The following is a 12,680-nucleotide window of genomic DNA, read 5'->3' on the forward strand; positions in this document are numbered from 1 at the left end:
TTTTGTATTTTTTTAAGTGAGGCAATCGGGGTTAAGTGAGTTGCCCAAGGTCACACAGCTAGTACGTGTCAAGTATTTGGTCTGAGGCTGGATTTGAACTCCAGTCCTCCTGACTTCAGGGCCAGTACTCTATCCACTGCACCACCTAGCTGCCCCTGAAAATACTTAAATTTTTAAAAGCATATGAGCCTATGTAATAGTGTCTTTCATGAAGATTTGGAAATTGGGGACATTATACCTCATAATGACTATTATATTAAAAATTATAATAAAATTATTATTATTTTTTAAAAACCTTTTGAGCAAATAATCCTGGAGTACAGTGAAAAAGCTTTGTTTCTAGAGTAAAGAGGCCTAGGTTCAAATCTCTCTGAGATGCATATTAGCTGTGTGACTGTGAGAAAATTGACTTAACATTTGTGAGTTTCCTTATCAGTAAAATGAACGTAATAATACTTGTACTATCTCATAGGAATGTTCAGAGGAAAGTGCTTTGTAAACCTTAAAACACCATAGAAATTTTTGTTACCACCACCACCACTACTACTATTACTACTGCTATTACTATTATACAATATGACTCAGGTTATTTGCTGTGAATTGAGAGGTGGGGACATGTGTAAAGCAAAGGTGTGGGGGAGTGTCAGAAGTTGCTAAGAGCTTTCACTGTTTAGGATCTTGCTGAAGTCATAGTCACACTATAAAGAACTTCTTCAGGAGAAAAGAAGTGGAGCTGAGTGTAAGGTTTTCCAACTTTACAGGGGAGAACCTTAGTCTTATCTGGGGAACTGGAGCCAAGCTATCTTACATGAAGCCTTCCAACTATACAAGAACTAGGTATGTGGAGCTGTCAAAGCTGGGAGGCAGGTAGAATTGGTGAACCTTGAGTCACATGAGCTGTTTTCATATCTGGCCTGATCATGCCCAATTCTGCTAATCTGCAGCTCTGCTGGCGAAAAGGCCAGACATTAGTATGTGCTAGAGTTACTCAGTGAAGGGCAAATCACTGTGAACCCAAGTAACCAGACTTTCCCCAGAAGAACAAGAAGCAGGACATGAGTTGTTTAGACTTGAGGAAATTATATTGGACTTAGAGTCAGAAGTCCCGAGTTTGAGTTCTCTGCTTATCAACCATGTGACCTTAAAAACCTCCTCAGTTTCTTCATCTAATGCTCATCTAATGAGGGCATTACACTAGATGATCACTAAAATTCTTTCCTGCTCTAACAAATTCCTCTTACTTCTGACATTCTACATTCATACATACCATCCCTAGCTCTGACATTCCATGTTCTGAGGTCTCTCCTATAGTCGATATTCCCTGTTCTGAGGCAGAGGTATCAAATTCATAGCCCCACTCAAACTAGATTAAAATGTAACTGGGAAATGTTTAACAAAATAAAAATATAGTACAACATAGATAATGTTAATTCATGGTTTTCTAAGTCAATATACAGCCTCAGAGATCCAATTTTATTTAAGTTTGTCACTACTGTCTAAGGTCTCTTGCAGCTCAGACATTTTGTGATTCTCAAATGGTTAAGATTACAGGACAGGGAGCAGGATATGAGGAAGATTAAGGTTCAGAAAACTCTGTAGGCTAGAAACTTGTCTTTTAACTCGTTTGCAAGGCTGGATGAAGAACAAGACTGGGGATGCTGGGATCTGGTCCCAAGGCAGCACTAGATTTTACATGTAATCTTGGGCAAAATCTTTTTGCACTTTTGGCTCGTTCCCCATCTGCTCCATGAGGGCATTATCTCTGCTATCAACTCGGGAGGAATGGGAGAATGGGCAATGCCTTTGAGCTCTTCCTGGAAAGAAAAGGGCTAGATAAAAGCCATAGATGATAATGATGCCTGCAGTACACAGAGGGTAATGTTTAGTAAGCACTTCTATGGGATTACATTCACTCTTGGCCCAAACTCAATGGAGCTTTTGCTCAGCAAAGAGTAGCACCCCTGGGGTTTCACAACACTGCCTGGTGCAGGGGAATTTGAAAGTCTGCTATTACTGGCCCAGAGATTATGCAAGATTCCAGGCAAGAGCCAAAAGCAGAAGAAATTAAGGAGCGCAGTTGCCATCATGCATTGTTAAGCCAAGAGCATCCAGTGGCTATGACACTACCTCCACACCCAGGGAGGCAGGCCAGTTAGCAGGGTTTTTCCTTCTGTTTTCTCATACAATTCTTACAGTATCTCCATGAGGAACAAGGGCAGAGATTTTTATTCCCATTTTACTCATGAGGAAACTGAGGTCCACAGGGGAGAAATGACTTTGACTAAAGTCAAACAATATCAATGACAGAATTTGGATTTAAGCTCAGGGCTTCTGATTTCAAGTCCAGTATTCTTTCTATTGATGACAGGAATGAATCTCCCATGGTCATCCTTTTAGATGGGCCCCCAGACCAGTACCCCAGGGTCAAGTTACTTTGAGAGTGAGCATCCACTCAAAAACAAAGCTCATTTTCAGCAATACAAAGATCTAAGACAATTCCAAAGAATTCATGATGAAAAATGTTATCCACCTCCAGAGAAAGAACTAATGGAGTCTGAATGCAGACAATGCATACTATTTTTCACTTTTTAAATTGTTTTTTGTGGTTTTTCTTTTGGTCTCTTTCTTCTTTCATAACATGATGAATATGGAAATATGTTTTACATTATTATACATATATAACCTATATCAAATTGTTTATTATCTTAGGGAGGGGGGAGCTAAGGGAGGGAGGAAGAAAATTTAGAATTCAAAATTTAAAAAAAATGAACATTAAAAATTGTCTTTATGTGTAATTAGGAAAAATACTATGAAAATAAAGATTATTAGACCCCCCCCCCAAAAAAACTCATAAGTCCCTATTACTTTTACTAGGTTAACCAGAAGACATTATATCAAGACAAAAGCCTTAATAAAATACTAAAGCACAGCAAAAAAAAATGGCAAGAATGATATTCCTATCTCCTCCTATCCCCATATACACAAAAGAAAACTCCCACATCAGTAGTGGAGAGGAGAAGGAAACACACATGACCAAAAAATACACATGGAAGTATACATGTGTATGTACTATGTGTGGCCAGAGAATACCCACAAAGTACCTCACATGGGGCCCATGTATGGTTGGTGCAAATAATTAATGCCTCTGAACCTGTAGTACCCTTGATGCCTTCTGATGATGTCATTGTATTAGTTGTTTACTGAGATGCTCCTCTGTACCCTCTATTGCGCATCTCCAGCCTCTGTGGAGCATTTCTACTGTTCCTGCTTGGCATCTTTCTGCTATATTTGCTGGCCTTTGTCTGGTCACAGATGCCATTTGCTGGATTATAATGTGTGTGTGTGTATGTGTGTGTGTGTGTGTGTGTATGTGTGTGTGTGTGTGTGTTTGATTAGGGGGAGACTTTTTACTGTGTCAAATTTGAAGGTAGTGCTATCCTTACCTCTTTTGTGATGCAGACCCCAGCCAGCTGGCGTGAGAATTCCTTAGGCATTTTAGACTTTCCTATTGCACTCAAGTTCCCTGATCTGAGTTTCTTTTCTGACCTGGCATTAGAAAATTCCCTTCAACTTTTGTCATATACCTGTTCATTGCACTGTAAGCTTTCAAAACTTCCAAGGGACTCTACTTAGCAAAACTGCAAGTGCAGGGAACTGAGATGACAATGTTCTTTTGAATTCCCCTGGGGCCCCTGGTTCCATGCAGATCAACTTAGAACAAGACCTAAAGGGCCAGGTAGAACCACTGGAGCTGGCTACCACTCACTACCTTAGTACCTTTGTTCTACATTCTGCTTTTGCTTTACATTCCTGCCAACAACAGAAATGCTATTCCCATAAAAACAACAACAGTAATATATGGGAGGCAGCATGGTATAAGACAAAGGACATTGTATTTGGAATGAAAAATCTGGGTTTTTCTAATGCACTTAATGCTGCTTCTGCCACTTAATATTTATTATTACATATTATTATATTATATATTATAATTATATAATTATAATATATATAATATTATTATATACAATTATATAATTGTATAATCATGGGCAAGTTACTAAACCTCCATGCATTTCAGCTTTCCCCTCTGTAAATGCCATATCCTCTTTACAATCTCTTTCAGCTCTAAAAGACCTATGATTTCAATTGACCTTTAGAGTTTAAAAAACAGTTCCCTCATATCAGTTCTGAGAAGAAGGTAGTGCAAATATTATCATCCTCATTTTAGGTGCTTAATGTATAATTGTTCTGTTGTATTGTATAAATAAAGAAACTGAGGCCAAGAAAGAGAAAGGTCACAGTCAACATGAGTGACAGCCAATATTCAAATTCGGGTCACATGACTAACTCTAATGTCCTTTCCACTATACCATGGTGCTTCTCTGAAAATATGATGGGGTGGGGGAGGGGAAGGGAATGGCATACATTCCAGTTCTTTTAATACAAGGTTGAGATTGCTGTTACATAAGATGATAAGTGTTGTTGTTATCTACTGCCCTCCTTCACATCACCTTGGTATTGTTATATTATATTTGGTGACCTTTTTTTAGGCCTGATCTCATGGCCCATGTTGTTCCATGAGTAGGGGAAGGGAGAGAATAGATCTTTACTGACCACTTGAGACCTGAATCTTTGGCCCTGATTCAATTTGTTGATTTTGACTCTCAGGGTGAACTGGAGGCTTGGGCTGGTGCCATCTGGGAAAAGGGTTCTCTGATCTGGGATGAAAGGATACAGTTACATATACTGCCATCTGCTTCTTCCTCCTCTCCAAATTTACAGGCTCATAGGTTATTAAATCAAAAGGGAACTTAAGAGATCATCTAATCAGTCTAATCCCATCATTTTATCAAAGAGGAAACTGAGGCACTGAGCAAGTTGGTGACAGACCTGGGATCTGAGCCCAGGTCTCCTGCTTCATGAGCCAGGGCTTTTTTTTTTTTTTCTTTGCACACTCAACATCTTCCTTACTCCAAAAAGCCACAGGTGTTTCTGGGGGGTTGGGGAGGGAGAGAGTTTTAAGTGGATTCATATTGCTGTGGCCCTTTGAGGTCCATGGAGCTCAGGGAGATGACTTAAACCAATTATTACAAGCCATCTGTTCCTGCTAGGCCTCCAACTCAAACTATTAGTGTATTGGAAAGACCTCTGTATTTGGAGTCACAACACCTGGGCTTAAATCCCAGTTCTGCCACATACCTCCTTATGTCCCTGGACAACTTATTTCACTTCAGCATCCACATCTGTAAAATTGGGAGAATAATCCTACCACATAGGGTTGTTATAAGGAGGATGTTATAAAAATGTGAGTTTATTAACTGCTTGGAGGGTCACCAGTTGGCTAATAAGTTGGAATATTCCCCACTCCATTGTTCCTCTCTTCTTCTGTCTTCCTCCTCATCCCTGGAATTCCTTCTTCCCTTCTCCAAAACCTACCCATCCCTCAGAACTCAGCTTAAGTCACACAAGAAAACTCCATGAAAGACATGGAAAAGGAATATATCAGTGCTATTCAACTCTAGACAGGAGGCACATCTAAAGTTCTTGCACTGGAATCAGGACAGTTTACCATATTAAATCTAGACAGCTAAAATGGCCCTCTAACTTGCTCTCCTGGTCTCGGCCTTCCAAGACATGCTGCTGGATCAATCTTCCCAAATCAAATGTTCCTCCTCTAATCATGTTCCTCCTCTGGTCACAAACGTTCTGGGGCTCCTAATGGCCATCAAAAAAAAGTCTAAATTCCTTTTTTTAAAAATTTCTTCCCACTTAATAGTATTTTATTTTTTCCAATTACATGTAAAGATAGTTTTCAACATTCGCTTTTGTAAGATTTTGAGTTCCAAATTTTTTTAAAGTCCAAATTCCTTAGTTACATTCAAGGCCCTCCCTTCCTTTCCAGACTGATCTGCTATTCCCTTAGTATACTCTTATGTTCCAACCATACTAATTTCTTTTCTAACTCCCTAACATACATTATACTTACCCTTTACTAAGTTTTTGTTCATATAATTCCCTCTCCTGCAATACTCTACCTTTTCCCGAAATGCCCTCCCCTCACTTCCTCTTTCTGACATTCAGTTTCACCTTCTATAAAGATTCACTTTACTCAGCAGTTCTCAAACTTGATGGTTTCAGAACCCCTTTACACTCTTAAAAATTACGGAAGATTCCCCCAAAGAGATTTTGTTTATATGGGTTATATCTATTCATATTTATAATATTAGAAATTAAAGCTTTTTAGTATTTTTATGAAAACAGTTTTGACTTGATAGACCCCCTGAAAGGGTCTCAAGGACCCCCAGGGATCCTGGACCACACTTTTGAGAACTGCTTCTCCAACTAAATCCTTCTTGTCCTTCAAGACATAGCACTACTTCTAGCAACAGTGAATTCCCCTGCACTTATTGAATCTGATATATGCTGACTATCAATCTCTAGGTCTCAATTTTCTTTTCTTTTTTCTGTTTTTTTAAAATTTATTTTTAGTTTTCAACATTCACTTTTATAGGATTTTGAGTTCCAAATTTTTTCCCTCCTTTCCCTCCCCCCTACCCAAGACGATATACAATCTGATATAGGCTATACATGTACAATCTTATTAAACATATTTCCACAATAATCATGTTGTGAAAGAAGAATCTGAATAAAAGAGAAAAATCATGAGAAAGAAAAAACAAAAAAAGTGAGAAAATAGTGGGCTTTGATCTGCATCCAGACTCCATATTTCTTTCTCTGAATGTGGATAGCATTTTCCATCATGAGTCTTTTGAAAGTGTCTTAGATTATTGTATTGCTGAGAAGAGCTAAGTCAATTTTAATTTATCATCGTACAGTGTAACTGTGTACAATGTTCTCCTGGTTCTGCTCACTTCACTCAGCATCAGTTCAAGTAAGTTTTTCCAGGTTTTTCTGAAATCTTAGGCCTCAATTTTCTCATCTATAAAATGGAGATGACAATACTTGGATTAACTACTTCACAGAGTTGTTGTAAGGAAGGGTTTTTATAAATTGCAAAAGTTTAGAGAAATGAGATTATTATTGTTATTGTTATTATTACTATTACCATTCATTCCATAATTTAATATAGATATGTAGGACATTAGAAAGCTAAAGAGACTTTAGAGAACATTTAATCTAATGCCCTCATTTATAGATAACAGCTCCTATTTCTATAGCACTTTAAGGTTTTTTGAAAAGACTTTTCTCACAATATCCCCTATGAAGGTATTGTCACAATTTTACAGAGGAAATTGTGGCTTCAAGAGGTTTCATGACTTCCCTAAGGTTACCCCATTACTAAATGTTAGAGCTGGGATTTGAACCTAGGTGTCCTGACTTCCCTGTCCAAAGGATCTTTCTACTATGCTAGGCTTCATGCCCATCATCAGCTACCTTGGGACATGTCTTCCATTGTTCCTGAGAACTATTATTTTAAAATCTTACATTGCTTAATTTTTCATGTGTTTCTGTCTTATCTCTCGCATAGAACGAGAGCCCTTTGAGTAGGGCCTTTGTCTTCTTTTTAGCCTTCGTAGCTCTTTTCCTTACACATAGTAGGGATGGTAGGTTACTAATGAAGGTCATAGATCTAGGCCTGGCAGGGACCTCCAAGACCTTCTAATTCCAACCTTCTCGTTTTACAGATGAGGAAACTAAGAATGCTGGCTCAGAAAGCCATGCTGTCGCCCATCTTTTTAGAAGTCCTCGGCAGAAGAGGAGCAGCCAGGAGTTTCCTTCCAAAGGAAGCAAATTCTGGTTAAACTGACCTAGGTGGCCCCCAGACCAATTCTCTTGAGTGTCTGCATCGGGAATGAACATAGTGTCTTATCAGCTTTGTGCCTTAGATAAAGTTGCAGATGTCTTCAGGGAAATTCTGAGTGCTTATCCCCAAGATGGGGAATGCCTGACAGCTGCAGGAAAAAACCCTAGGGTGCCGTGGTCTGAAAAGACTCCAAACCCTAGGACTGATAGAGCTTAATGCAGCAGAAAGAAGTGGTCCGGAAGGCCTGGATTGGAAGTCCAGTTCAGCCACTAACTCACTGTGTAACCTTGGATCAGTCACTGAATTTCTCTGAGCCTCAGATTCTTTACCTATAAAATGAGGGGGTGGAACTCAATGACCTTGGAGGTTCCCTCCTGCTCAGGATCTATGATCTAAGTTCCCTCTCACTTCTACCATTCTGTCTACTAAGATGTCATTCAGCTCTTTCTTACAAGTTAAGTGAATATTAAGTGAATAGAGCCCTGGACCTGGAGTCGAGATCTGAGTTCAAATACTGTCTCAGTTTCCCCAGCTGTTAAATGAAGATAATAATAGCACCTAACTTCCAGGGTTGTTGTGAGGATCAAATAAGATAATAATTATTAAGTGTTTAGCACAGTGCCTGACAAATAGTAAGTGCTATATAAATGTTACTATTACATTCCATGTTCTAACGTCAGGGGTGCTTAATCTTTTTTGTGTCATGGACTTCCTTGGCAGTCTGGTGAGACCCATGGATCCCTTCTCAGAATAATGTTTTTAAACAATCAAAAGAAATTCTAAATTTCAGTTAGGTGTTATTAGAAATAAAGATCTAATTTTTTCCCTCTCCTCTTACCCCCCACCTTGGTTAAACAACCTCTGCTCCAGGCTCTACGTTCCCTACTCGTAATATTCTGAGAGATTTTAATCCTAGGGTCTCTTCTAGCGCTGATATTTTCTGATTTCTCTCTGAGCAGCTGTTCTGGGTTGTTGTCTAAGGTGGTGAGGTAGATGAGGTGGGGTGGAGGGAGGGTTGCAGTAGGAGGTTCTATTTCCTTTTCTTTCTTTTCCTTCTTTAAATACGAAGGTTATTTAAAACCCAAGTGGGGAGTCATTAAAAGCTTCAAGGCCTTGTCTCTGTTCAGCTTATGCACAGAGGAACTGTTAATTAATGCCGCTATTTTCGCGGAACTCCGGGGGAGGGGAGCTCAGAACACATTCCATTCATCCTTTGATACACTGTGTCCAAGGTAGCAAAAGATCATTCATTGTCTTCTGGACTTGGACTGGACCTCTGTCCTATCTTCCTTCCTCAGCTCCCGGGACCTGGGAGCTGTTAGATCAGGAAGTGGCTTAAAACCCAGTTGGGCTGCTTTTCCAACTGACCTGTACAAGTTTACCCATTAAAGATCACCCATTTAAAGGCTTACAAAGTTAGGGGTTACAAAGCAGTGGGTGGCAAGCCTCTTCCTCAGAGTAAGTCTCATATCCTGGCAACCTGGGCTGCCTGCCCTGGGTTAGTGTGCTCCTCCGCAGAACATTTGTCAGCAGGGATTTCAAGGCTTAAAAATAAAGGGGGATCTGATTCCTGCCCTGAGTCTGCCAGCGAAGGGAGCTTTGCCCAGTTCTTACCCCTGAGTTCCTTCCTGGACTCCCAATAAAGGCTCCTCCCTCCCCCTTTTGAAGATCTGGAAGAAAATAATAATGGCACACCAGTGGAGCTTTCAACACAACAATCCAATAAGGTGGGGAGTGAAAATAGATGGAGAAACTATAACTAAGAGACTTGACAAAGTAGGGGACTTGACAAAATTCACACAGCTAGTTGAGGGAAAATCTATGAACTCCAGGACCAGCGTTCTCCACTAATCTATGCTGCCTCCGGAAGACTTCCCCCACCCAAACCTAAGTGATTTTTCTCAGGTCATTGGAGGATCAGCCTATGAGAGCATTTTTACTCCTCATATCTTCAGGGAAGAATCAGTGAATGTTAGAAGTCGAAGGGGCATTAGAACTAAGAATATTTAATTTTAGGGCTAGAAGGTACCTTAGAATGTGGAATACAGACTGTTGGAATAGCAAGAATATAGAATGTCAGACCTAGAAAGGATCCTAGAACACAGAACATGAAAGTTAGAGAGGGAAGAAACTTAGAACACAGAATGTTAGAGCTGAAAGAATATGCTGGTCATCTCCTTCCTTTTCTAGTTGTCCCTCTGTTGAGTATTTCCCATTTATCCTGTATATGGCTTGCCTTGTATATATTTATTTGTATGTTGTCATTAGATGGTAAACTCCTTGAGGGCAGGGACTATCTTTTGCCACTTTTGGTATCCCCAAAGCTTAGCACAGTGTCCAGACCATAGTAGATGCTTAATAAATGTTTATTGATTGACTGATAGCTGAAAAAACTGTGGCCTAGAGTGGAAAGCAATTTGTCCAAGATCATACAGTAAGTCATTGGCAGAGCTGGGACTTTGAACCCAGGATTCTTGAGGCCTGAGTCAGAGCTCATTTCTCTTACATTGGTCTTGTATGCATGCACCCAACATGGGGGTGGATGTTCTGGTTGCAGAATAAAGGTTTATCGAATAGAACTGAATAGTGGTAATAAATAATGGGGATACCCAGATCATGAAATTATTGCTTAGGAGTCTAGAGATGACTAAGCTAGTGGAAAGTGATGAAATGCAAAAGATTCTGTGTAAAGGTGTGTCTGCCAGAAAATCTCCTCCCTTTTCTCCTATATGTATCAATCTTGAAATTTAAGATAGCAGGAATTTTGGGACAGTTGGTGATGAGGGGGAGGTGTCTTCACAGATGTAGCAGGGATCTCCAGTATGATCTTTTTTAAGAAAAATTTTGTTAATATCTTTTGTTTTTATATTCCCTTCATTTCCATAGATACACATATCCTCTCCCCTGTCCCAGAAGCTCTCCTTTGTAAAAAGGAATAAAATAAGGAAAATAAAAAAGCACTCTCAACAAACCAACTACATGGCAGCTGAGTCTGATGGTGTGTCCAATAATCCACATCCATGGTCCCCTACATCCCTAGCTTGCTTTTTTGAAAGACAGAGTGGGATAGTAGAGAGAGTTCTAGAGTGGGGTTTGAGGCTTGGTTAGCAACATCACTTTGGACAGATCACTTTCACTTCATGACCTTCATTTTCCTCCTCTGTAAAATGTGGATATTCATTTTAAAGGCTATTATGAGGAAAGCCTTTTGTAGGTGCTTAAGAGCAATAGAAATGTAAGTTATCATAATTACACCCTGACTGCCCTCTTTGCCCCCCCATTTCAGTCTATTTCCATCTTATTCCTCCTTCCAGATCTAGCTCAAATGCTACCTCCCCTGTTAAGCCTTCCTTGATCACTTCCATCTAAGAATTATTTCTTTCTCATCTGATCTCATAGATTTCATCGTGCCAATTTGCACTCCTCTAATTTGCTGAAAGAAAATCAGCTTTTCAGTTTTAAAGTTTCATAGAAACGTGTATGATGGGGGAGGGGGAGGGGTGCAGAGCCAAGATGGTGGAGTAAAAGCAGTGACTTACTTGAGCCCTCCCCCAAACCCCTCCAAATACCTGTAAAAAATGGCTCTAAACAAATTCTAGAGCAACAGAACTCACAGAAAGGCAAAGTGAAACAAATTTTCAGCCCAAAACAACCTGGATGGTTGATTAGAAAGGTCTATTATGCCAGGCTGGGAGAGGAATGCAGTTCAGTGTGGGCACGCAGGCAAAGACCAGGCCTCAGTGAACCTGGAGCAGGCCTCAGGGGACTGAATCGCAGGCAGCTATGGCAGTTTCCAGACTTCTCAACCCACAAACGCCAAAGACAACTTAGAAGGTCAGTAAGAAAGGTCTTTCTGACCGTGGTGAGAGAGAAGCTCGGTCCCAGTCTGAGTTCTGGCACAGCCCCAGAGTGACGGATGCTTCTGGAGTTCTTGGCCCACAGACAGATGGGGAATCAAGTGGCTGATCAGAGGGGGATTGCAGGGATCTCTTTGCTGGTGCTGAGGCAGGATTCTCTTGCTTTGCCCATGCTTAGATCTGGGTCACAATTCTGGGTGGTGGTCCTGGGGCAAGAAGGAGCACTGGCATGATGGAGCTTGTTGTGGTGGTGGAGAGGAAATCCTCCTCACAGTTCCAAGGCAGAAAAGAGTGTTTGTGGTCACTCATAGACCAGAGCCCAGTCCAGGAAAGGAGTAAACACCTCACCCTTGATTGTACCACCTTGGAAGAATGGAAAATTTACAGGACCCTAGAAGTATCTCTGAAAACAGTTGCACAAAACCCCCGAAGCTTGGGACAGTACATTCTTCACACTGGAAGCAGACCCCTACATTAAGAAAGAGTTTAAAACTCAAGTCATTGACTGGGAAAATGAGCAAACAGTGTGAAAACATCAGAACATAGAATCTTTCTTTGATGACAAAGAAGATCAAAGCATACAACTAGAAGAAGACAACAAAGTCAAAGCTCCTGTATCCAAAGCCTCCAAGAAAAATGTGAATCAGTCCCAGGTCATGGAAAAGCTCAGAAAGGATTTTGAGAGGCAAGTAAGAGAAGTAGAGGAAAAACTGGGAAGATAAATGAGAACGATGTAAGAAAATCATGAAAAACAAGTCAACAGCTTGCTAAAGGAGACCCAAAAAAATACTGAAAACAATAACACCTTAAAAAAATAGACCAACCCAAATGGCAAAAGAGGTCCAAAAAGCCAATGAAGAGAAGAATGCCTTAAAATGCAGAATTGGCCAAAAGGAAAAGGAAGTCCAAAAACTCACTGAAGAAAATACTTCCTTAAAAATTAGAATGGAGCAAACGGAAGCTAGTGACTTTATGAGAAATTGAGAAATTGTAAAAACAAAACCAAAAGAATGAAAAAATAGAAGACGATGTGAAATATCTCATTGGAAAGACAACTG

Source organism: Vombatus ursinus, unplaced genomic scaffold (genome assembly GCF_900497805.2).
Source record: "Vombatus ursinus unplaced genomic scaffold, bare-nosed wombat genome assembly UNPS02000580.1, whole genome shotgun sequence".
In the NCBI taxonomy this organism is placed as follows: domain Eukaryota; kingdom Metazoa; phylum Chordata; class Mammalia; order Diprotodontia; family Vombatidae; genus Vombatus; species Vombatus ursinus.